The following is a 25,699-nucleotide window of genomic DNA, read 5'->3' as shown; positions in this document are numbered from 1 at the left end:
GCGAGGAAGCTGCATCATAAGCTGAAGGATAAGCAGTGCCACTGTGGTATGAATGAATTTGACTTATGCGTGTCTCACATTTTCCGTTTAGCAATATCTATCAACCACGACGACTGAACCTGTCGCAGTGTGGAACAGCTGAACCGTCCGCCAGACACCGGTGACTGTGGCGGCCGCTAGCCGTGTTCTCCCGCCTCTACATAAGAGAAAACCGTGGCTCAAATACTGCCTCTTCCCCTTCTACGCCGCTGAATGGACGTCACTCGAAAGCTGTTGTGACAACCAACCGATGGGGCGCCTGTCTGAGATTTTGCCCCCAGCGGTATAGTCTGTCAAAAGGTTTCCTCCGATTCAAAACGGCCTTCTCTGAAAATGATCAGTCCCATGGGTACATTACGTACCAGGCAAACTGAGCATTTCTGCGCCTACATCAGTTCCGCTATTTATTTATTTATTTATTTATTTATTTATTTATTTATTTATTTATTTATTTATTTATTTATTTATTTATTTATTTATTTATTTATTTATTTATTTATTTATTTATTTATTTATCCACACACCGAAAATGCACGATGAACGATCCTGAAGTGCTGCAAGCCGTAAAGTGTTTCATACGAAAACTTGGGTAAAAAATTGGAGCCGTAGCAAAGTGAGCAACAAATGAACAAAAATTAAAATGACACGTTTCTTTTGTACGGTCAATGGAGCTGCCCCAGCCTAATCCTCATTGTTCCTTCCTCATATACCTGGTGTGTCAGCGAACAATTTCAAAAATGCTTAAAGGTTCCCTGTGGCAGATAGAACAATGCTAGTTCATGAGCTGGTCTACTCAAAGAGGCGGAGATTGCTTGCCCAATAAATTGAAATGCAAAATCGACTAATTAACAAAATTCACTAATAAAGCTTTTAACTAATTACCTTATGGCCCATATTGCAATTTACAAATTCTAGCCGTAGAGTTCGCAAGGCGGATCCACTTGGAACGAATTCTCAGGATGACACCAGTTTCGAGATATTAATTCCCGAACTTCGCGGAGAAATGCACCGGCGTTCCAGTTACTTTTGTGCTTCAATGCATAAAACGACGTTTTGTTAAGAAAGTAACTGGAACGCCAATGCATTTCTTCGCAGAGTTTGGGAATCCGCCATAAGCAAACAGCTTCGACGTGTTCGCTGGGGTGAAGCTCCGGCACTCGCCTCGCCGGGAGCAAGCGGAACAGCTAGGTACCATCTGGGGTCAGCCAGGGAGTTTCGGGCGTCTCCTTGGGGACAGCCTGGGGTCGTGGACACGCTGCCGCGTGGCGCGGGCGCCCGCGCCAGCGCGGCCTTGAAACCACCGTCTTCTCCAGACTGACGTCATGGGTTCCGACTACAGACGTGATTTCCTGATGGCAACAAAAATGCTGCGAACCCTCGCGTGCACATTGACCTGCCATGCGAAGAAAAATACGAACGTAAGTCGAGCTATTTCCTTCCGCTCTTTTCCTTCCACCGACAGTGTGCGCGTATATGCCTGTGCCGTACTCAACACACACGTCTCTTGAGCACTGGGAAGTAGTCGACTGCTGTGAACGGCTCTGGAGACATTAGAAGCTAAAAATATATTCGCCATGGAACGGCGCGAAACAAGTGTGTGCGTGTGTGTGTGTGTGGGGGGGGGGGGGGGGGGCGGATACGTGTTTGTGTTATGTTCGAACCAAGCAGCCAAGTTCGCATGTCTGGCGTGCGAGCTTTTTTCACGTTTGAGCATCTTTCCGGAAGGAGGCTTCTCCGGGATTATCCAAGAGGGATGTCTTGTGAACATTTTAAACGAGAAGGAAAGGGAGGGGGGGGGGGGGGGTGCTGGAAGCGCCGCGGTAGCTTAGTGGCTATGGCGTTGCGATGCTGAGCTCAAGGATGCGGGTTCGATCCTGGCCGCGGCGGTCGCATTTCGATTGACGAAATGCAAAAACGCGCGTTTACTTAGGCTTGGTGAGCGTTAAGGAACCCCAGGTGGCAGAAATTAATCCGGAGTCCCCCAAGTACGCCGTGCCTCATATTTAAATCTCCGTTTTGGCACGTAAAGCCACATAATTCAATGAAATTTAGGGAAATGGGATTATATTTAAGGTGGAATTGGTGATCGTCGGATGTTCTTCGACAAGTCTAACGGGTACATGAAATATATATATATATATATATATATATATATATATATATATATATATATATATATATATATATATTCACAAATAATATAGCAGGATCATGTTTAATTCACTGGACTGGACTAGAAAATCTTTATTTCATTAAATTCATTATTCACTAAATTAGATTTTGCCAGTGTGCGCTTTAAGCAAGCCGCGGTTCTTGCATTGACGACTTTCATCCTTTCTGCTGTTGTGAGTAAGCTAACGTTCTTGCAGAACAAATGTACGTACGCTTTGATAATTATTCAAAAAAGTAATGTACGACTGCGTTCCAGAATGTGTGAGCACGTAATCATTGACACCACTAGCAAGCTTATTTCCTTTAGTATGCATAGTTAAAGACCACAAGGATCATTTGAATGGGTGTGGCAGATTAAGTGTGAGTGTGCAGCTGTCACCACTGCGACTTCCCTGCATGTGTCAGCAAAATTTCATTTTCGCCAAAGTCATAAGGGAAGGTCGGAAGATATGGCGTTTTCTTCTCTCTCTCACACACACACACACACACACACACACACACACACACACACACACACACACACACACACACACACACACACACATATATATATATACTATATATATATATATATATATATATATATATATATATATATATATATATATATTTCCTTTCCCTTCCCTTCTAGTGGGTTCGAGCGACGTTAGGCGTGGCGGGGGTCGTGTACAAATCACAGATTGAAGGAGCTATGCCACGATATTCCCAGAGGGTATTTTTAGTTCGCCGAACATCCGAAACAGCATTTTCTTTCAACCATTTGGGTCGTCCACGGACATCGTTTACCTCGTGATATGTGTTAATGGCGTCCACTGTCCCATCCATAGCAAGACCTGCAAACATTGCAAGGCACACCTATGGGACATTCAGACGTTTCTCAGTAAAAAATAATAAAAAATAGTGGGCAAGTAGAACAAAACTGAAGCTTGTCAATATGGTGGTGCTTAGTAGACCCAGTTTGATTCCAATCATATTTACATGTGCTAAACCGACGAATAGTTTTGTCGATACTGCTATACCGACATACAGCAATACTATGTTCGATGCGGACGCTATCTGATAGACGCAACGTCTAGAGTGTAACGTCTGTTGCGGGCACAAAGCCATCAATGATGTATCCGATATATCGTGCGCGCTACACACATAAGTGCAGTCGGTCGTCCCATTCTTCAAGACCCTTCGCACAGGTGGCATAATAGAATAATTGAAGTTTTTGCGCTCTTGAAGTAGGTAAACTACGGTGCACAAGAGCTGCAGACGTGATAACTCTAACTTATCATTTGAACAAATCAAAATAAGCATATTTGTTTACTTATCACTATATACTTGAGGGTAAGCCTCTGGGAGAGAATATATTCATGTGTGAGCCTAAAAAGGTCAAGACGCGATATACTTGTGACGTCCTTGATAGGATATCTGATGGATGTCCAAACCTTCAACTAAACCGTACAAAAACTAGGCCTTCATTTGCTACTTAAGTTCTACGTTCAAAATGAAACTGGAAATTGTTCTAAGCGCTGCTCTCTCTACTTCTCCACAGAAAAAAACTTTCCCGAAAAGACAGCACGCTTTGGCGAGCTGCACAGGCTAATTCCCCTTCTGTTTGCTCATTTTGTACATTATAGTCCGAGTACCCAGGAGGGGCACCCACAGTGCAGACACTGTGATGGTTATTTCGATAACGCCCTTATCTTGCGAACCTTCTCCCATTCGCAAACGTCTCCCAAGGCGTTCCTGTCGATAATACCTCACCGTTCTTGCACGACATCTCTGTGCAGCTGGCGAAGGTCCCTGTCCTGCCATCACTGCAATCTTCCAGGAGACTCTGATATCACATATCAGTGCCGCCCGGGAGGCATCAGGAACCGGAACTATACTCCATCTCGCAAGTCGTTCGCAGCCACTGTGGAAGCTGCGGGACTCCTTAGCCACGGAGGAAGGCCGAACGCCCCTCGATATGGGTTCATCCGCGCCGCGACGTCTGCTCCGTGGCTGCTGAATTCACCGTATACACGACGTGCACGCGCAAAGGTCGTAACAAACCACGTGCCGCGGTAACTTTCTAATCCCGCCATTATTCTGACAGTTACGCCCGCAACTATACACATTCCGCTGCGCAGGGATATTGCCTGTGTATACGCCTCGTACCTTCGGCAGCGCTGCAAACGACTTGTGAGACGGAGTAGAGGGGTTAAATAAACACGATGGTTCTCTTTCACAGGGCGCGACATACGACTACATAATCATAAGGCGTGTAGACACAGCACGCAGCTTTTTAATGCGATTAGCATTATTCTTTGGGAACTTCGCGCAATTTCAAGGCACTATTTTTCTATCTAACTGTTTTTCCGCCAACTTGGGTCGCAATAGGTAGTCAATTATCGAATGGGTATACCCATTCGATAATTGACTACCTATTGCGATCAGTCCGCAGACCAGTCCGGTGCTGTATACAGCACCGGACTGCTCTGCTGAGGGAACAGGGCTCAACAACCAACCGTGGTACCAACTTGGGTTCTTTGGCATGCGATAGTGGGTACGTGCCGCTCTCCAATGAACCTCTTTCACGCCAGCTTGGGTCACTGGGTACGAGCCGCTGTGCATGTGCTTCCTCTTCAATGGCAAAAAAAAAAAAAAAAAAGAAACGATCAAAAATGTTCTCCGGTGCTCGGCGGAATCGAAACCGCGTCATATATACTCCGACAATCTTGTCAGTTTCATTCGGTTCATTCATCGAAAAATGGCTTCTGCCGCACGCACGCACGCACGCACGCACGCACGCACGCACGCACGCACGCACACACACACACACACACACACACACACACAGAGAGAGAGAGAGAGAGAGAGAGAGAGATACTATATGTATTATTGTACGTATACCAGATATTTACTCTTGTGCGGAACCCTTTCTTAAAAAAGAAACGGTCATATCTAGGCCCCTGCCGTTTTTGCTGATAGTCTGCGTGCGTGGCTGGCGGACATTAGCAGTAACAAAAAATTCAACGATAATTTCACTAATTAACTAACATGTGCTAACATTTTACTAACTTTACGCCACATGTTTTAATTGCGAAATTGAAGCCAAAGTGGTAGTGAACTCATGTCTGCTCAGCAGAAATCATTAATATGGGCGTTCCAGTTTAACAGTTTTCTAAAATCGTGGCTCTAGCTAACAGTTCGGGACGATATTAACTGGAACGCTGAGGCATTTTATTGCATATTTAGGGGACGGATATTTAGAAAGTGGTGCTAGTCTTTTCATTGCTGCTAAACAGACATAATTCACTACTCCTAGGATTTACTTTCGCAATTACAACATGCGCCCAGTAAGAAAGTTTTCTTACTGCTTATGTCCGCCTAGCTACGTATCCTATAATCAAAAAGAGTTTCTTAAAAAAAATCCCATAAAAAGAAACACTTGGTGTAACCACAAATTACATTACTGCCAGTGTCATTCAGTACTATGTTACCTGGCCACGCGGATATTAGATGCTCGATTATACCCGGTAAAAAATGGTAGTCTTAAGTGAATACATTACAGATTGCATTTTGCAGTTACATTACATATAGCAGAAGGTAGCCGTTATCATAAGTGTACCCGTCCTTATGAGTATCTTAACGAGAACGTGCTTAAACATTTCGGACATCAAATCTGGCTGTTGTAAATGCGCAAACAGATGCGGAGCGTGTCTCGGCGGAAAGTAGCTAAACGCAGCTACACTTTCGGCAGCTAACACGGCGTTATCGCTATATATACTGAGCATAATACCACATTCAGGGCACGGAACGCTAAGGCCGGCATCAAAGGATTGTCTCGCGTTTGGCTTCCTACTGGCGGACACAATGTGAGCCAGGAGAAGCCATTTCGCGTCAGCGATGCCACAGAGGGAATCGAGGCCCCTTGACGATTAAGGCCAACGGTACATGTCCAGAGCACCGAACAAGTGTTTCGAACCGAGCATGTGCACGGCAGACAAGAGGTTTCTTTTAGGTTTAAAGGCGTTTGCACGCATGTCTTGCTTTTGTTGATACTTTCTTTCTTTTTTTTTTTTTTTTTTTCGTCGTTTCGGTGCGCGTATCACTCGCGGCATTCGGTGGCCTTCGGAAGGGCGGTCAGGCGAGAGCGATGGCTCGTCCGCGCGCGGGGAGTTACCGTTTGGCGCCCGCCGCTAACACAGGCGCGAATCGGCCGGCGCAGCCGCAAACAGAGAGGGCAGGCTCCGTTGGCAGTGCGGGCGACGCTCTTGACTCGGCCGAGGTCAAAGACCGGCGACTTTGAAAACGCGCCCCGCGGTCGTTAGCGCGCCCTGGAAACTCCCCCGCGTCAGAGAGACGGCGCATTGTGCGCGGGAGAGCGCCAGCACTGCAGCGAACAGCAGCACTGCGCGCGCGACGGCCGGGCGGACGTGGGCGAAAGTTTTCTTCAACGCCGGCCTTCCTCGTGCGCTGCTGGGAACGGCGCGACCGGGCCGCTCGCACCGGGCCGCAGCTTTCGCTTTTTTTTCTCGCAGATTTCTCCTCTGAACACTTCCTTCTCCCACGCTGAGACAAAAGCCTTCGTCGTACTCGTCAATCGGCCTGTCAATCACCGCTGTGGGGGCTGCAGTTCCCTCCCCGTGCCTGCTCCTCGCTCAGGGTGGCCCCAAGGCGCGCGCGCGCGTCCCGGGCGGGGAGCCACCGTGTATTTTCGCGCCGAGTACGCACTGATATACACACGCCTTGAAGCGCAAACATTCAAGGTTGCTCGGAGGGCTACGAACCATGTCTCGCTCCACATGACGTCGAGAAAGAGTAAAGTTGCTCAGGATTGCACGAGCTCGATCTTGTTTGTGATAACAGAATAATGGTGTACTTCTGGTATCAAAAAATCCAGGTTCACTATTCGCGTAGCTGGCGACTGTGATAAACTTTGTGGGGAGCAGATCTCGACAGCCGCAAACATCCATTACACAGATGCACCTATCATACGCCGATATGTATCGCCGCCCATTAATGCGCATTCATTTGTATACGCCGACTGCTGAGTGGCGATCAGGTAGTGCCGAGGGAACTGGCGCTATAGTTCATTGAGGAACAATAGGGAGTTTTAAACTGCACATTGGATTATGAGGGACGTCGTAGTGGAGGAGAACTCCAGATCAATTTCGTCGACCACCTGCATGGGCTCTTTAACGTGCACCCAGAGCACGGCACACAAGCGTTTTTTTTTTTTTTTTCTTTTGCGTTCCGCCCCTATAAAAAAACGCGGCTGCCGCCGCCGGGAATCGAACCCGTCACCTCGTGCTCAGCAGCAGAACGCCAAAGCAACTGAGCCACAGCGACGGGTGTATTTAAAGAATTCCAAGCCGACAGATTCGCTAGATGAACACGCATCATCTACTACACCTGTCGAAGTCACCGGATGATTGCGGAGAAAATGGTGCGAAGTTCCATGTCGACTACCATCTAGTATAATTCCCTCCACTTAGGCCCCTTTTTGAAACCTTCCCCATGCGGAAAGCAGAATGTTATGGGATGCACGACCGGGCACGCACTGCATTTCACTATAGCATTTCACAAAGACTAGATCGAAAAGACGAAAATTATAAGCTAGAAAGAGTTCGATGTTGGGCTAGTTGGTTGAGCAACATTCTTAAAGAACATCAGCGCTATAGCTACAGGGTCACAGGTAGACGAAACAACACAGGCAATTTTATGCAAACGCGTCAATATACGTATAGACACACCGATTTGAATAAAAAAAAATAACACCAAGTTTGTAGAGTGCAAAAAGAATAAAAAAAGAAACTTGTTTATTACGTGGACTTGTGGGAACAAAGAACATAAGTAGGACAAAGCGGAGCCTGTTTAAACGACAGAATGCGCGAACATTCGAAATCGTTGCTTGGGCAGTGCAATTTGTTTGCTTTTCGCGCACCTTGTCACGCTCCATTTTTTTTTTTTACCGCTCTCTTTGCTTTTATTGTCGTCGTTTTCCTTGTTAGTCGTTTACAAGAGTTATATATCCTTGTTTGTTGTGTTTTTTGTTGTTGTTCGTATTTTGTTGATCAAGCTATCTTCAATTCATCCGCCTGATATAGGTTGCGCTTGACTTTACCACTGTTGCCGGCCAACCGTCCTTTCATTATTTTTGTTCTTTTGCTTGATGGCACGCAGGTGTGAGGTTGGCTATATATCTTTAATACATTCCGGCCTTTTCCGTGAGTATGTGTCTTTCCTATAAATAAAAAATCGGCTAGTAGTCGGCGGCGCTCGGCGCCTGTGTTCTTTCGTCTTCGTGTGGTCCTATAGCTACCGATGTTTTTTTAAAGAATCTTATTCCAATATTCAATATCGTTAGCGGATATGCACGAATGCATGCATCAGAAGGAGCCCAAGAGCGCAACCTTGTTCCCTGAAAAACAAATGCTTTTATCGTTACTGGCCACAGTCAAACTATATGGCAGAACCATCTCCGCAGTAGAGCGCACGGATTCTCGGGTTCTCCTTCGACAACTGGCAGAGTTCATTTTGAATTATAATTAGCACCTCAGTGGAGCTGCATTTCGCATACACGGTTTACACTGGATACGAAAGCAACTTCATTGATGAAACTAAGGAACGTGGTCATTCGCAATTGTATTGATCGCCAGAGTTCACCTGATCCCTATATACACCGCCCTGAGTTGTCTCAGAGCACGCATATTTGACACATTTTCCAAATTCCCGATCAGCATCCGTCTGCCTATAGCCGGCGCACAGGCGGAGCATGTCACCGCTATTTAATATACTTTAACCCCTTTGTGATACCCCTTCGAGGGCATCAAGTGCGACTCATCATACTACAGACAACGAAGAAGGTTAATCAGTTGGAAGATTATACTGTTATTAGGCTACACGCGTGTGAAGAGCATATACACATTTGTAACGAGAGGTCGGTTTCGTCCCCTAGTTTCACAAGTACCGTTGCCATCCCGGCTACATTAGTCATAACCAAATTCGACCCGTCTGGTATACACTTCACAACGCCGACATCGACATAGCTCGTGACCCTACATTCTGCTTTTATAACCATATATTCTACAAGAATCATCTCGACAATGGGCTGTGTTCTGAGACACGAAAGCAGCCTTTCAGCCGCAGGGCTCCCGTGAAATGAACGTCCGACATAAACAAGGTTCAGTAAATGGCACATCACCTTTTGCTCGGTGCCAGGTCACTGAGCAATCGCCGCCAACAACCTCATGGACCAAGATGCCCGATCTGCCCATGAAATAACGCGGAAGCGGACGAGACAAGGCAACTTCTGTACCAATTCCTCGCGCTGCGACACACACTTATTGGGTTTCTCCGAATATATATATCGTCTGTACGCACTGGATCAGCTGTCACAACGCCTCGCAATCCGCGATGCGACGCTGCCGTGCCACCTCTGGCTCCGAGCGGCCTTTCAGGGATGCTTACTCGTTTCTCCTCGGAGTGACATCGAGATTTGCGACTCTTGCGCGAACTGGAGGAGGCCATCGAGCATGTCCCCTAGCTATGTGCTCGCTTATCAAAGCTGCTCTCACTGGACAGCGTTAAACCGGCTCGGCACACGCCCGTTTTCACATATCAGGACCAGTGCGAAGAGCAATTCGCGAGCATCCGTAGCTTCCGAAGCCTATGAGGCCTCATTCACCGCTTATATACGTGTGAGTCACGTCTCTAACTTGGGTGCGTGAATGGTGTTCTTCTCCTGCCTTCTTCATTTTGATTCCCTATCCTCCTTTTCCCTTGTGTCCGGTCTAGCTATCAAACGATCAAACCGGGCGTTTTATCTGCCTGCCTTCTATTTCTCCTCTCTCTGTCACTTCGCCCTCTTGATTGATAGGAATCAAACATCCATAGGTATCGTGCTCAATCATGAGGTCAATAGAAAGCACCACGTAAATGCGAGCCCGGCAAAACCACATGAAAACGCACACAGATAAATGTGCATGCTACTGATGTATACACAAACAGATGTAACATGCTATGAAGAGGAAAGAAAAAAACAAATACATACAAAAACATATAGATGTATACCATAGAATTTAGGGCTTTCAGTCCGCTTATAGTATACGTGTCACCAACTGCGCGCGCTGATGCGAAAGCTATGGCTCGACTCAGCCAATCCATGCAGAAAAGAGAATCAGGAAGGAGTCCTGCATTGTCCAACTCTGATCGCCTTCCGCGCGACGCCGGCTGAATGGAAGCGTCACAGAAGGCTTAATAGCGCACAATAGGTTGAAAATTTATCGAAAGTTTACTGCGAGATTCACTTTTCACATACAGCATCCATACATCGCCACATCAGGAGGGAGGGCTAAAGGCTGTGTGTGCCCGACGAGGCCTACAATCCTGGTGAACTCTCCTTCCTTCTAACACGCAGCGGGCTCTCGTTAGTGATTGGCTGACACGAGCCATAGCCTATTTAACCCTGCACGGAGTTGGGTTAAATAAATAAATAAATAAATAAATAAATAAATAAATAAATAAATAATAAATAAATAAATAAATAAATAAATAAATAAATAGGTAATTCACGTACGAAAATTGCATGTTTGACGTTTCGGCCGTGGCACGCGGCCTTCGTCAGCATATATATATATATATATATATATATATATATATATATATATATATATATATATATATTTACAGGGTGTTTCAGCGAACACGTTGAAAATTTATTTAAGGTTGCCTGTGGCAGATATCCCAATTCTAGTTATTGAGCTGGTCTGCTCGAAGAGGCGGACACTATTTGCATAAAAAAATTAAATGCATATTCGACTAATCAACAAAAATGCACTAATTAAGTTTTTAACTAATTACCTGATGACCCATATTGCAATTAACAAATTGTAGCCGTGGAGTACACAAGGCGTATCCACTTGGAATGAATTCTGAGGATGACACCAGTTTCGAGAGATTAATTCCCGAACTTTGCGGAAAATGCATTGGCGTTCCAGTTAATTTTGTGCTTGAATGCATAAAACGACATTTTGTTAAGAAACTAACTGGAACGTCAATGCATTTCTCCGCAAAGTTCGGGAATTAATATCTCGAAACTGGCGTCATCCCGAGAATTCGTTCCAAGTGGATCCGCCTTGCCAACTCCACGGCTACAATTTGTAAATTGCAATATGGGCCATCCGGTAATTAGTCTAAAACTTAATTAGTGAATTTCTGTTAATTGTTTGATTATGCATTTCCATTTCTTGTGCAAGTAATGTCCGCCTCTTCGAGTAGACCAGCTCATGAACTGGAATTGTGCTATCTGCCACAGGCAACCTTGAAGAATTTTTGAAAGTGTTCGCTGAAACACCATATATATATATATATATATATATATATATATATATATATATATATATATATATATAGAGAGAGAGAGAGAGAGAGAGAGAGAGAGAGTACGCCACGAACATATTGGGAAGCCCGAGTGGTTAGTGTCCTATCGCACGGCACTAACCAACGCGTGCAGCCACATCAAGCTACGATTCGTTCGAGGGCGCCTTAACTTCCATATACTATAGCTTACATAAAACAAGCTATATAACAAGCTATATAGCTAGCTTCGTACACCTACACACAGACGGTAAAAACCGTACAGCCATAGCATTTATATCTACCGGCAGTTCACTCACCCGCAACTTTAGAACTCGGATGTATGGAGAGGGGATGTCTGAGGCACGCTACAGAGCCTTCCAACTACTGGCAATAACGATCCACACCATATAAGACATGCCGAATAACGCACCCAAAACAAGTTGGTGCCTGAGTGCCATAGGCCCAATTCCTACAAGAATGGGTCCGGCATGATCCCGAACTCATTGACAAATTGTGCCCTGCGCTTCAACACATGTAGGATAGTATATATAGGTCAGACCTCAGCAGCAGATCACAATTTAGGCATACGGAAAAGAGACATAAATCATATAGTAACCATGCAGATCGTAATCTTCCTAGCGCTCCTGACGGTCTCGAACCCTGCAACGCGCCCGACGCCAACGCTGAGAAATAGCACTAAACCAAAAAGCCAGGGAGCAATACCGTAGAAACATATATGTATGAAGGTAATTAAATTGGCCATATAAAAATAATAATTATCAATCAACCGAGAAAATCGTTTTCAATGTTACAAGATAGCAAAATGTGTCCAAGCAAAAGAGTTTGAATGCCGGTGACGGAAGTTGAAACCTATCGATAAATTCGGTAAAGGAAGTTGAAACGAAGTGCCCGGGACGGTATACGTGAAGTTGTGCAAGCTTGCTTCGCAATAATGAAAAGTTGTAGAGCCTCCTTCTTCTCAGAAGCGCACGAGTACGCTCACGGCGCGCAGCTCAGTTGTTGCTGAGCGCGCGATCGCAGGCTCGGTTATTGGCTTCATGGCCGGCCGCGTTTTCTCTGGAGGCGAAGTGCAGAAGAACCCGAGGTATCTATATGAGAGTTAAAGAACGCCAAATGACAGTCGGCGATAATTGAGAGTCCTGCCCCAAAATTGCGTCCCTCGTGGTGATTACGGACGTAAGTGAAATACGCGTGTAGTCTTGATCGTTTTCCCTTCCGTAACATCTGCGCTTTATCACACCTTCATTACGAGCACGTGGTACTACGTAACGCCCATCCAGAATACGTCGTGAAGGCGAACGTTCGCTAGCGGCGCCAGATGATGAGGGAAAAACACCGTCTCTCTCGTACGGGGCGAGCCGTCGGCGCGTCACACCATCAGGGAGGAATGGCGCGTGGACAGCCGCAGTGCAGAAAACGGGGCCGCGACCGAGCCCCGTGGAGCTGCTAAAAATGTCGTCCACAGCTCTATTCTGCTATGGTGCCGGCCTTGCGCATCGTACGAGAGCGCATTCGCGCGATCTCAGAAAGCCCGGACGCTCTGGACATTATTTCCTCCCCCGTTTCCTTCTCACGACTGGGGCCGTCTTTCGCCCAGCGGTGCGCGCCTTCCTGAAGAGAACAGCGCGTTTTCCTTCAGGATCACTTTTCAGGTTTCGCGAGTCAATTTGGAAAGCGGGGGCACGAGGGGCCGGCAGCGAGGACGTCGCCGCCGCTGCTCGCGCCGGGGCGGCCGCGCCTGCGGTCGTTGCGCTTTGTCTCGCAGCCGCTTCGCTCGGAGGCCGATCGATGAGCAACAGCGAGGGGCGGTACACGCTGGTGACTCAATGCAGGAACGCAGTGGCGGCACGAACTCCTCGGTTGCGGAAAACGAGAGCGTCCGACACCGCCTGACGCACGGACGTCTATCATCACCCACGGCAGGTTTCGGTGGCACGACGTCAGTGAAAACCGCAAGCAACGGCGCACACAGCAGTCGCTCTCGCGCGCACGAGGAGGCTGTGACGGTCGCATTCGATCAGATCTAACGACCTACAACCACCAGGGACGTTTCCCCTTTTTTTCTTCTTTTTTTTCTTTCTTTTCTTAAGGGATTCTCTCCGGCACCTCACTAAGAGCGTGGATGGCTTATTATTTATTCCTTATGCTTCCTTCTTTATATTTCGTGCTGTAGGCAGGCCTCCACGCCCGGTAGCAGCTCTACACTAGGGGTGCGCGTTAATTAAGATCAAAGCAGGGTCAAAACATTTTCAGGTTTTGTGCAGGTGCATATACGGGGTGGTGATTTTTAAGATTGCCGGAATTTTTAAATATCACGTTCATCCCGAACACAACGTGGGTCGGAGACGGGATAGAACCAAGGCTCTCCTGGACAAGGCTCGGGAACAGGCTCGGGATTGCTGTTTCGTTGATGTTGCCCGGTACCCCGACGGGACGGCGTTCGTAGCGGTGGGCATCGATCACGATGAGAAAATCACGAACTCTGCGACTGTTCGAACCAAGTCGGCCGAGGTGGCGGAGCATGTGGCCATAGCCCTGACCCTGCTGTACTGACAGAAGGACCATGATCTACAGCGACTCGCGGACGGCTGTTTGAACTTTCGCCAAGGGCACCGTGTCGCAGCAGGTCCTGCGCATTCTGCGGGACAAGGACATCAAGTCGCACACGATCATCTGGTTCCCCGCACACATGGGGCAGATCGAGGGCGCCCCGCCCAACCTCAACGAGTCAGCCCGCAGAGCGGCGCGAGGCGTCGTTGACAGCGTAACTACTGGGTGGCGCGGCGCTGAGGTTATGGACAATCGGGACCCTCCCTCCTCATATAACGAACTTACCAAACATTTTCACATGGGACGGAGACGATATCCTCCGCCACATAGGAAACTAGGCAGACCACAGGCGTTGACACTCAGATTACTCCAGGTCGGGGCATACCCTAACCCCGCACTGTTACACAGAACCTGTCCAGAGATACAATCGACCAATGTTTGCGAGCTATGCTCAGACCTAGCTGACTTGGAACATATGTACTGGCGGTGTCCCGCGTTGCGCGACGGAGACGATGTCACGTCGTCCAAATGGGAGGCTGCCCTAAGCAGCCCCGATCTTGAAGCACAGCTATGCGCTGTCCAACGGGCCCGCGACGCAGCAGAGAGGCTCGGCCTTTCTGTACCCACGTGGGAGCGGCCCGCTACGTGCTGACGCGCGTTCCGAGGGACCGTAATAAAGTTTTACCATACAATCATACCTGTGGCAGATAGCATAATTCTTGTCCTTGAGCTGGATTACTCGAAGAAGCGGGCCTTGCTGAATTGTATTCTGCGGTTTTACATACGAGAACCACGACTTGTTTACGAGGCACACCGTTGGGGGGGGACTCCGGATTAATTTCGACCACCAGAGGATCTTTAACGTACCCACGATGCACGGTACACGGGCGTTTTTGCATTTCGCCCTCATCGAAATGCGGCCGCAGCGGCTGGGATTCGATCCCGCGACCTCGGGCTTAACGGCGCAACACCATAGCCGCTAAGCCACCGCAGCGGGTGAAGCGGACATTACTAGCACGAGAAATCAAAATGCGTATTCAATATATTAACAAAAATGAACTAATTAACTTCTTAATTAATGTCTTTTGTAATTGTAATATTGTAATTTACGAATTGTAGCCGGTGAGTTTGCAAGACGTATCCACTTGAAGTGAATCTCCAGGATGACACCAGTTTCGAGATATTATTTCCCAAAGTGTGGAACGAAATACAGGGGCGTTCAAGTTACTTTTGTGCTTCGATGTATAAACGAGCGTTTTGTTAAACAAGTGGAACAACAGTATTTTTACGGCGAGTTTGATGGCGCATATCTCCAAACTGGTGTCATTCTGGAAATTCATTCCAAGTGGATACGCCTTGCAAACTCAGTGGCTACAATTCGTAAATTGCAATACGTTCTGTAAAGTAATTAAGTTGTTGAATTGTTTTCAATTACTTGAGTATGTGTTTCGAATTCTCCTTCATATCCGCCTCTCTGAAGAATCCAGCTCAAGGACTAGAACTATGTTATTTGCGACAGGCGATTATCAAAAATTCCGGAAAACTTAAAAATGATATTAAGGCGCACTGGTGGGCTAGTTGGTCAGTCAGGATGTAATATGGCACCGCACTTCGAAACAACGACGTAACACAGAATGAACAAACAGCAGCGCTAGTGTTTGTTCATTCTGTGTTACCTCGTAGTTTAGAAGTGCCGATCCATATTCCTTTAATAAAAATGATCACCCCGTATAGTAGTGTCGCAAAGAGTGTCTCCACTCTTCCTACTCTGAGGCGCTGTCGCAATGCCAGCCCCGCACATGACAGGCATGTGTCAACAAGTAAACACGAACGAGTGCGAATAAATGCACCGGACGCTCGGATAGCGTGACGTGGTCCTTTTCCATTAGCAGTATCCTTAAGACAGGTGCTGAGTGAGCAGGGCCCGATGAAACAGGGTCAACGATCTAGGCATGCAGGAACGGACAAGTTCGAGGCCACCTGAGTGCTCGCACCATGAGTCCTTCCGAGATGCTTCCCTGTCCTGCTTAATCGGCGGAGGAACCTCCGCGAAAGTTGTTTTCCGCTTCCGCTTGAGCTAGCCGTATACTCAACGCTACTATACAATGGTGCACCACGATATGGCTAGCGAACCCTTTTCAATGGTCCGCCAAATGACTTCTTGCAGGGCTTCGTCTATGGGCAGCCGTTTATAGCAAGTTCTGACGAGGTCGCTCAAAGTGGTTCTCCTTCCACGGGAACAGTGGCCTTTGCTCGCCATTGTCTACCGCTTCGCAAAATGACTACGTTCGCCGTTCAGAGCAATCGATGCCGCTGCAGGATCGCTTCGACGACCGCGCCTGCTGTCAGGGTCACTCGGCCAGCCAGCACGAATAAAAGTGCACGCCTCTGGACGCTTGCCACTACTATATCTCGGCACCAATGGTCACAAGAAGCGTCCCAACGTACAGTTTCCTGCGGCTTTTCCGACTGCTAGCTTTTCTGAGCAGCACAAGGAAGCAGCGGAAAGTTCACGTGACAAATATCAATCCTACACAATTGCCAGGCTCTGCATCATCTAATAGAGCTGTCCTTTCCCGCATATTTGTCACGCCTACTCCTGCAGTTGCAGTATACTATAAACACTGTAGAACCACTATCCGCAACACTCGCGTGCTTCCCATTCTGCCGAGTTAGAAGTGAAAACCACGCAATTGCTTAACTTGTATGAGGAAAATATCCGGACAGTTAGTAAACTGGAATATAAACGTAATCTTACAAGGGCGATCGACTTCCGTTATGCATAAGTAATGTGTTGAATAAAACAATATTGCTATGACGGCAGCTTGCTGAAGTGACTTCATACCTTTCTGAAACATCACGCATGACAATGCAATTAAATGAAGCCAAACTATTCCACTGATACATGACTAGCATTTTTTGCACGTAAGCGCGGGGACACAACCGCAGCGAAAACTAACAAATGAAGTTTTAATGCGAACTTGTGCATTCTTGTACATTAGAGCAAAGAGAAATAAAAACAGAGGAGTGAAGAAACCAAGCGCTGACGGCTGTGTTATAGCACATCGTCCATATCGCTATGCAGTAAAGAACTTTTCTTTGCATGGTGCGCAGTGGCGACGGTTGAAAAGGCATGGATGCAACGTAATTACTGGTTTATTCGTTTCTCAGTAAAATATTCAGATAGGCTAGTTGGTTCAGGTCCATAGAAATGCGAGACGAAACAAACAACCGATATCAAGAGAGAAGTTTATTCAGGACAGGATAGGTCAGGTTGCAGGTTAGGATTAAGTTACGGGAACAGGTCGTTAAAAGGCACACCTTATAGTCATTATAGTCACTGCGCGTACTTGTCTGTGCTGGAGAACACTGATATTCTGCTGAAACAGCAGCGCACACGTGAAGTTTATATGAAAATGTTTTTAGATTACTGCGTTAGTAAACCTTTAAGTGAAGAGTTCGCATGTGTGTCTTCTTCGTGAAATGTACGTTTATCTTCTTTCTTTCTTTTTTCCCTTTTTGTTCTGCGCAAGCTCCTCCGTTCGTTTTGATTATATCCTTTCCTGTTCTGATAAAAGATTTCAGTGGACAATAACCGCTTGTTTGCGTCGCACTTGCCTTTCCAGGTATCGTCTCATTTGTGTTGTAAACATAAATTTTCCTCTCTATATGTTTATTTTCCTTGCTTCATTGTTTAAGTACATATAAGTTCGTATTAAAAATGCAGCTGGCAATATGTGCTTCAGTTATTTCTCCGTATTTTTTGCGAAGAAAGTAAATAATCATGGATCCCTACCAAACAGCCTGACCCACGTGATAGGCACTCTCGCATGCTTTTTTTTTTTTTTTTTTTCACTCTTATCTGGCGTTCTTTACCGGACATGGTTGCCAAGTGGTTGCCATGGTCAATCCCATTGCCATTGGCCGGCCGCCTTTGGTAATGATATGTCCAGTATCCGGATTGGCTGAAATTTTGCTTTTACGAACAGTTCTGGCGTAAGGGATTTTTGTAAACACGGGCTCTGAGGCCGAACCTTTTCGTTTATAAGAGCTGCCTGCCAGTGCGGCCGGCTGCCTTTTCCAGCAATGTGCCCTACATAAAGGTTGGCTGGCACCTGGTCTTACGAACAGTTGTACCGTAAGACATTTTCCATTAACTTTTTTTGCAGTAGTGGAGAAGTGTACTATATATGTCTAGGTGATGAAGTGCAATTTTTACCGCAAACAATTACAATAGCTTTAGGTCTCACTGTGCCTCGCTGCAGATGGCAGAATGCTTCAATAAAGACGACACATGACGACGCATTAGGATAACGCCCTGTCTAAACGCGGGTACAATGAGTGCGCTGATTACAAAGCATGCTGCGTTTGAACTCAAAACATAAAAGTCACAGTTTCGCCCGAAACGCGAAGCATCGATTGCGATAGCAAACTAGTGACAGCTATACAAAGTAAGGGTACTCGTTTTATCGGCCGTATAAACTTGTAAACATAGGCATACTAATTAAATTAACAACCATGGTGTCACGCGCGCACAAGCAAACATGAACGCATCTCACTCGATTGCCGCGGAAATGCACTGTCAAAACTCTGCAGCGAGCGAATTCACCTTAGTCCCGCCGCTCGCATCAACGTGAACTGAGCTGCGAAAACACAGCGAAGGGAGGAAGGACTCTGCCCCCGCCGCAGACGGCTTTCAAGATACAGCCGCCCAGGCGGGAGCGCGCGGCGTAGTACGCGGTCTCCCGGCCCGGCGGGCGCTCGCGGTCGCTCGGGCGGCGCGGCGTAAAACGCCCCCCCCCCCCCCCCCCCCCCCCCCATCCACCCCTTCTTTACCCTCCCTCCGGAGCGTTGCGCGCGACTGGAAGACACAGCCTTCAAAACGTCGCATTAATGGATTCAATGTCTAAAACAGATTTTTGACCAAACTCGACGCAGTAAAAACGTCGCACGCAGGACATCCTAAAAACGAGGGTGGAATACGTTTTGAAAACGTTTTCATGAGACTGGCCGTATCTGTTCAATTATCTAGCGTACCGGGTTTTCGACAGCGCCGTTGTTGGCGCGAGAATTCTTGATCTATCAAGCGGCACTCGTCGTGTCAGTTGCTGTATTCGCCTTGCATTAGCATGAGTTCGGATAGGAAGAAGAAGCCTTTTGTGGTGTTGACCTCACGTTAGAAGAGACGAAGGATAGCAAATGAAGCTGACACCGCAACGGGAAGTGTTTTGCGCCATGAAGAAATGAACGCGAATGCAGTAACATTGAAGCCGCTTTTCGTGACTCGGACAACGGCTCCACATACACCTCGGAGGAGCGCTGCCGGTCAGTAGACCATGCTGGTGTTAGTGCTGATTCTTACAGCAGATCCACTACATCAATAACTTTATCATCATCCAATTCTTTTTGACGATTTCTTTCAGTCCCCTGCATTTTTCCTCGCCGCGATCAGCAGTCTAATATTAAACGACCGATATGTCACTTTCATTGTTTTGAAAATTCATTCATACAACGCACTATCGTCGAATGGAACAACTTGCCATCGCACGTCGCTACTGAAGGAAATGCAGCAAAATTAGAAGAGGTGCTACACACTGAGCGCACTGCCTGACCTAATTGATCTGTGTTCACTTTTTACGCCTTTTGTTTTCACAGTTTCTTACACATTGAAATGTGTTTAGGCGATGACATTTTAATTTTTCTTTTGTTCCATATTTGTAAGCATTCCTTATGCGCTGTATTTATTAGCCTTTTTCTATATTACGCACAAATAAAATAATCGAGTTAAAGAGCGAAGATCACTTTCGGTGCCACCGGAGGAATACATCGGTACAGTCTTTACTAGAAACGGTGCTCTGTGGAAAGTGTCGCGGCGAATTTTACTGTGAACACAATGTATATAAAAAAATGTGCAGAAATCACCGTCGATGATTGTCAGTACATGCGAATAGCCCGAAAGAGCGAGCGAACGAAAGACCGACGGAGAAAGGGCGGGCGAAATATAGTCAACAAGAGAGTGAACGAACGAACGAACGAACGAACGAACGAACGAACGAACGAACGAACGAACGAACGAACGAACGAACGAACGAACGAACGAACGAACGAACGAAACTAGACGCGCGCTGCCTGGTTAACCAGCTGGCGCGCGCAAATCTCAGAGGCTATAAATAACCCATCAACACAATCCAGCCTTATGCAAGGTGGCGATATCGTCGTCACATCGGTCACATGACCAAGCATGTGGCCAAGGCTGCCACGTGAAACTGGGGTGTGCATTATTTTTTTCTTCTTTTTTTTTTACCAGTTGGGAAAGGTTATGAATGCGCACTGTATGCAGAAAGTGAAGGTATTCTTGGCAATTGTTGTTACCCAGAACAGAAAGTGGCAACCGCTCTATTGCTGGATAATTAAAATCTCCGGCCAACACAAGTACGGCATTCGGGAACTTATTTGTGACCTGCTCGATAGCATCGCTAAAAAAGAAAGAGATTAAACTCTTGTAAACCTAGTTATCACGGTTGAAATGTCTGTTTGGTTTGGTTTTGTGCTATGCACACAGTGTTTCATTAATGCACGCTTCCGCGCTTGGTAAGCTTCTTTATAACTTGCTAATCTGGCCTCCCTTTGCTCCAGTATTTCAGCAGCCAACTTTGCCTTTGCTTGAGATTTCGCAGCCTGCTGTCTAGCTATATGTACTGGATGATTGTATTCAGCCTGTCGCTTGCGCTGAAGCGCACGCACAGATGATGATGATGATTTATTGGCATCCCCTTTGAAATAGGGCGGCGACAAAGAGTCACCTAGCCTGCTTGATTTAATCAGGTATACTATACATAGCTCCTTTAGCTCTATACATAGCTCTATACGTAGCTCCTTTAATATCCAGAAATGCTATCGATAAATGTCTTTTCAGAGCTACTGAAATTTCTGAAACTGAAATCTCACAGACAGCCAAGCCGGAGCGCCATCCATGGCGAGACTGAGTGACCAAGCGCCGGCGAAACAGCCGTTAAACCCTCGCCTGGTCACGTGGTACCGCAGCGGCGAGGCTCCGAGCGAGCGCAGCGGCGACGCCTCTCCGCAGCGGATTACGTGGCGTGACGTCACACCTGCCACACTTGCGCTCCGGCGACTCAAGGTCATTGCGACGTGATGAATGACCTTGCGAGGCATGGCGTAATAGAGCTTTTGCTCTAAACGATCCACAAAATCGGGCTGGCTATCAGGGGGTCGGTAGCACGAGCCAATAACACAGTGCACATGACAATGACGCGTAACAGCCCAAATAATTTCAAGCGGCAAGTTAATAGTTATATGAGATGGCTAGAATTCATTTTTCACAGCAATTATCACGCCACCTACCCGCACCATTTTTCGGTCTTTGCAAGAACAACAAATGACTTCGGCAATGACATTTCATTTTCAAACATATGCTCGGTGAGCCATGCTATCAGCATCACACGCGTGTGTCAGTGCTTTTATGTTATCAACTTTCTTAAGTAAGCTTCGGAAATTTGCCAGTATAGCAATGAAACTTTATTCGCAGTTGGTTTGTAGTGAATCGATGCGACCGGTCATTCTTGCAAGGGTTGGCTTTTTTTTAGTCACTAGAACTACAGAATCAGACAATGAGATGTACCGATAGGTGTCATCTTGCATGCGCAGTGAGTTAAAACAGTAATTAAAGTGCTCGTTTTTCTTGCGGTTTACCTTAGCAAAGTGTCGAAGCTTTTTACGTGCCAGGGCCGCTATTTTGTAGCGATGTCTTTAAAGTAATAATGCCTTTTCGCGCTTATCGCGCTTTGTCAGTAGTCAGAGCGACGGTCCGCTCACGATATCAACGTTGATAACGCGAGCGGACCGTCGCTCTGACCACTGACAAAGCGCGATAAGCGCGAAAAGGCATTATAACTTTAAAGGCATAGCTACAAAATAGCGGCCCAGCTGTATCTTAAGCGAAAAATTGTTGCCTCCGAAGGTTACGCGGAGCAAAGTGCAACGCAGGATTCGGCTGGGCGAATCACCCGCCGCTACGCACATCTCATCGGTCAGTCGAACAGCCCTGATTGCGAACACTGCCAGACGTCTAAAATGGTGGGACACAAATTGTGCGTTTGTCCAGCATGCAAGCTGGAGCGAAGGACGTTGGATAATTATGCAGCCAGCGTTGGCAGGCAACCACTATAGGAGGACGCTATTCTCGGCCCATGGCCTGACACTGCAACTTCAATGCGGACAACTCAAGCGCTGTTGAAGTTTCTACATGACACGGAGCTAGACGAACGGCTCTAGTAGAGACACCATCTAATGTACATAGGTATAAGCACTCACCACTTCCCTTATCATCATCCATCCATCTATCCCAATACTTTCACTCCTCTTCCCTCTTCCCCAGTACAGGGTAGCAGACTAGAGCGTACTAGCTCAGGTCGACCTGTCGTTCCTATCAATAAAATCTATCTTCTTCCTCTAGCCATACTTTGTGTGACTTATCCTCTCGGAAAGTGCCGAAAAGAAAACTGTGACCACGTGCCCTATTTTGCCCACATTGCTGTACCATTAAATGTCCGTATGTTCGCCGCCCTATCTATCTAGCTGAAGACTGCAATGCATACACATAGTGTTGCAGAGCTCCAGCCTTTGTATTTTTTTTTTTGCGCTCGTTTTCTTTTCACAACTTTATAGAATGAACTACCACTAATAATAATTATGGGAGAATATTCGAAATTTTGAAGCCGAACGGATTGCTCAAGTTTCAAATCGAAGTATTCGGTGAGGTATTCGATCTTTTTGCCATGAATACGCCCCAACATGCTTCCATCCCGCTGACTGCTTCAAATGCCCATTGTAAGCTAAAGAAAAAATATAGGCTGCCCTTTCACTTTTAGCTCACTTACGAACTGCTCAGTTGAGTCGACTTCTGATTAGCAGCTAGTGCGTGTATGTGGAAAATGAATCGGTGCATCTGAAAAATGAATCCGGTTTTCTTTTGCCACATACCTCTGCATGCTCCTCTTTCTATTTACACAATCAGAAAAATAATAGGTGTTCAAAGCCCACATATTTAGAATATTAGTATTCGATTCTATTTCTATTCGCAGATTTTATGATTGGAACGCGCCCCTAATAATGACTGAGGGCCTTTAACGCCGCCAAGCTGCACGTTGGGCTGCGAGGAATGCCGTAGTTTTATAAAAGAGCATCAGATTGATTTTGACCTTGTGGGCTTAGTTAGCGTGCACATAAATAGAAATACGTAATTCTTTTATTGTGTTCACCATCTAAATGCGACCAGCACGGCCAGGATTCGATCCCGCGACCTCGTGCTCAGCTTGTAGAATGTCATAGTCACTGAGCCACCGCGCGGCAGGTAGCTATTGGGAACTTGCTGTCATGGGCGTCGGCAGGATTTTACGTTGAGGGGGGGGGGGAGTGCCTCTTTTTCACCCCCTGCCGACGCCCATGCTCGCTGTTGTATACGAGTATCGGGTGAGGAACACCCCTGGGCTTATGTCTGGCGTATCTCCAGGCTCCGCAGTTTGAAGCATGCAACCCGTGTCCACGATATCTGTCTGTCTTACAAGCAGTGAGTACCAAGCGAAGCGGCACTGGAAGGACTTTGAAGCCCCGCACATAGGTCAGGTCTCCTCCGATCATGCGCGCTGTTACCTGCATCCCGCAGAGAATGTTCTTCAACGACGTCATTCCTAAAAGCGAGAGAAGTGCGAGCAACCGCAGTATATTGCGCGCGCTTTCAACGGGATTGCGTTGTTAGCTGAACGTCTTCCTGCCCCGGGCAGGGACAGGTGGGCATTGCGCCCCCCCCCCCCCCCCCCCCCTCCGCGCGAACTGCGAGTGGTCGCGGGCGGACCCCTCGAATGGCGCGAGTAAGGTGCGAAACCGCAAGGACCGCGCGAGGAGAGGATGACCCAGATCTGCTCCCCTCCGCCTGTCAGGACAAAAACACGGTCACGACTCCCTCACGGCCGCCGTATATAAAAGCGGCACTCGGCGGGTGACGGTCGCAGTGGCACGGTGTTGAAGAAGCGCGCTCAGGGTAGCCACAGCGAGGTCTTTGCCAGGGCAGCGACGACAGCCGGCCGCCAGCAGCGCCATGAGGCCCGCGGTAGTGCTCGCGCTCCTGCTGGTAGCCTGCCTGCTTATAGAGGCTGAAGCCAGCAAGAAGAAGCTCAAGAAACTCATCCTGCTCAAGAAGCTCATGAAGAAAGGGAAAATCATCATCCCACTGCCCATACCCATACCAAAGTGAGTACAGCAGGGAGCAAAGGCGACGACCAGCGCCGAGCAGAGCCGTTTCCTCGCACGGACGTGTTCGGTGCGGCGTCGTCGCCTTTATCTCAAACAGCGTGCGCTGCTGCGAGTGTATATGCCGCGGGGGGTGCATGTGCGGGTGCAATGCGTGAACTGTGCGTACCTTTTTGCATCCACGGTAACTGGCTCGAACTACTGGGCATCGGACGTATATTTCGACGTGTTTTCCATCATTTCATTCTTTATGACAAAAAAAAAAAAATGTGGACTTAGTGAACTAGAGTGACTGTTCTGCATGCCTTGGTATTGACGCATCTGTTTTATTATAAAGCGCGAAAGACAGAGCTCACTATTAATAACTCGACATGTCTCAAGAAGATATAATTTATCTCAAGAAAACGACGCCATACGTCATGCAGAACTGCGGCCAGTTATGTTGATGTCATGTAAAATGTTTTTAAAATTATTTACAATTCAAAAGAACATCGCAGTTAGTGAGCAATGAATTGGCGCGTATGTCCTCGTAATCAGTGGCCTTGGGCATAGACCTTGTTATAAGTTAGTGCATTTCGTGATTGACTGGTGGGCCTTGGCTATTGTCCCGATATCGCATTGTTCGCTATTATTGGTGGGTGCGCCTAGAGGCCGACGACAAAGCGCTGTTACATTAGGGAATATTTGTGAGCGTTCGCCCAATATTTTTTCTTGTCACAGTACAGTGGCTCATAGCGTCAAGAGATGCAGACAAAGAAGCAATATATTTCGATGAGTTTCTTGCCTGTGGTGCCGCTGCAATTGAAGGTCGCTTTTTGGGCAACTCCGATGCCTTGAGGTATCTGAGGGGAAACAGAATTAGCTGTGTTATTGGCAATTTTAAATGTCCGAACGGCCTCTGGTGATACTGATCGTAGCCACGCGTTGTCTCGAACCGTCAGCTCCCGTGTTGCCTTCTCAGTAGTGCCTCGAACCCCGATTGTTTCCGGCGGAGAAGGCTACCAAGACAGCTTCCCAGCGCATCCTCCGACGATGGGGCTGTGCTGGCAACGCAACCTTACCAGTTGATCCCTGCAAGAACAAAACAAAATAATGCGTAGCGAACCATTCACGCGAGAGTTGCATACGACAAGAAAGGCATCCGCAATGGGGCAAGCGGATGCCTCTCTTGTGTGTCGCGAAAGGAGGAGCGCATCACGAGCGGCGTCACGACCCTCTCGTCGAGCCCGCTGAGGCCCTGACGTGCACGTTTTCTTGTTCGCAGGAAAGGGGGCGGTGGTGGCGGCGGCGGAGCCATGATGCACCTCAAGTC

General features: G+C 47.3%; 1 long non-coding RNA gene across 1 annotated transcript; it reads left to right on the top strand.

Annotated features, from left to right (window-relative positions):
• The first annotated feature begins 1,329 nt into the window (after positions 1 to 1,329).
• LOC125946526 (uncharacterized) lies at positions 1,330 to 25,699 on the top strand. The gene is made up of 3 exons (XR_007467645.1): positions 1,330 to 1,457; positions 3,990 to 4,217; positions 25,652 to 25,699. It is a non-coding gene; the product is annotated as an uncharacterized LOC125946526 (long non-coding RNA).

Source organism: Dermacentor silvarum, chromosome 1 (genome assembly GCF_013339745.2).
Source record: "Dermacentor silvarum isolate Dsil-2018 chromosome 1, BIME_Dsil_1.4, whole genome shotgun sequence".
NCBI classification, from domain to species: Eukaryota; Metazoa; Arthropoda; class Arachnida; order Ixodida; family Ixodidae; genus Dermacentor; species Dermacentor silvarum.
This window is presented reverse-complemented; position numbering and strand designations above follow the sequence as displayed.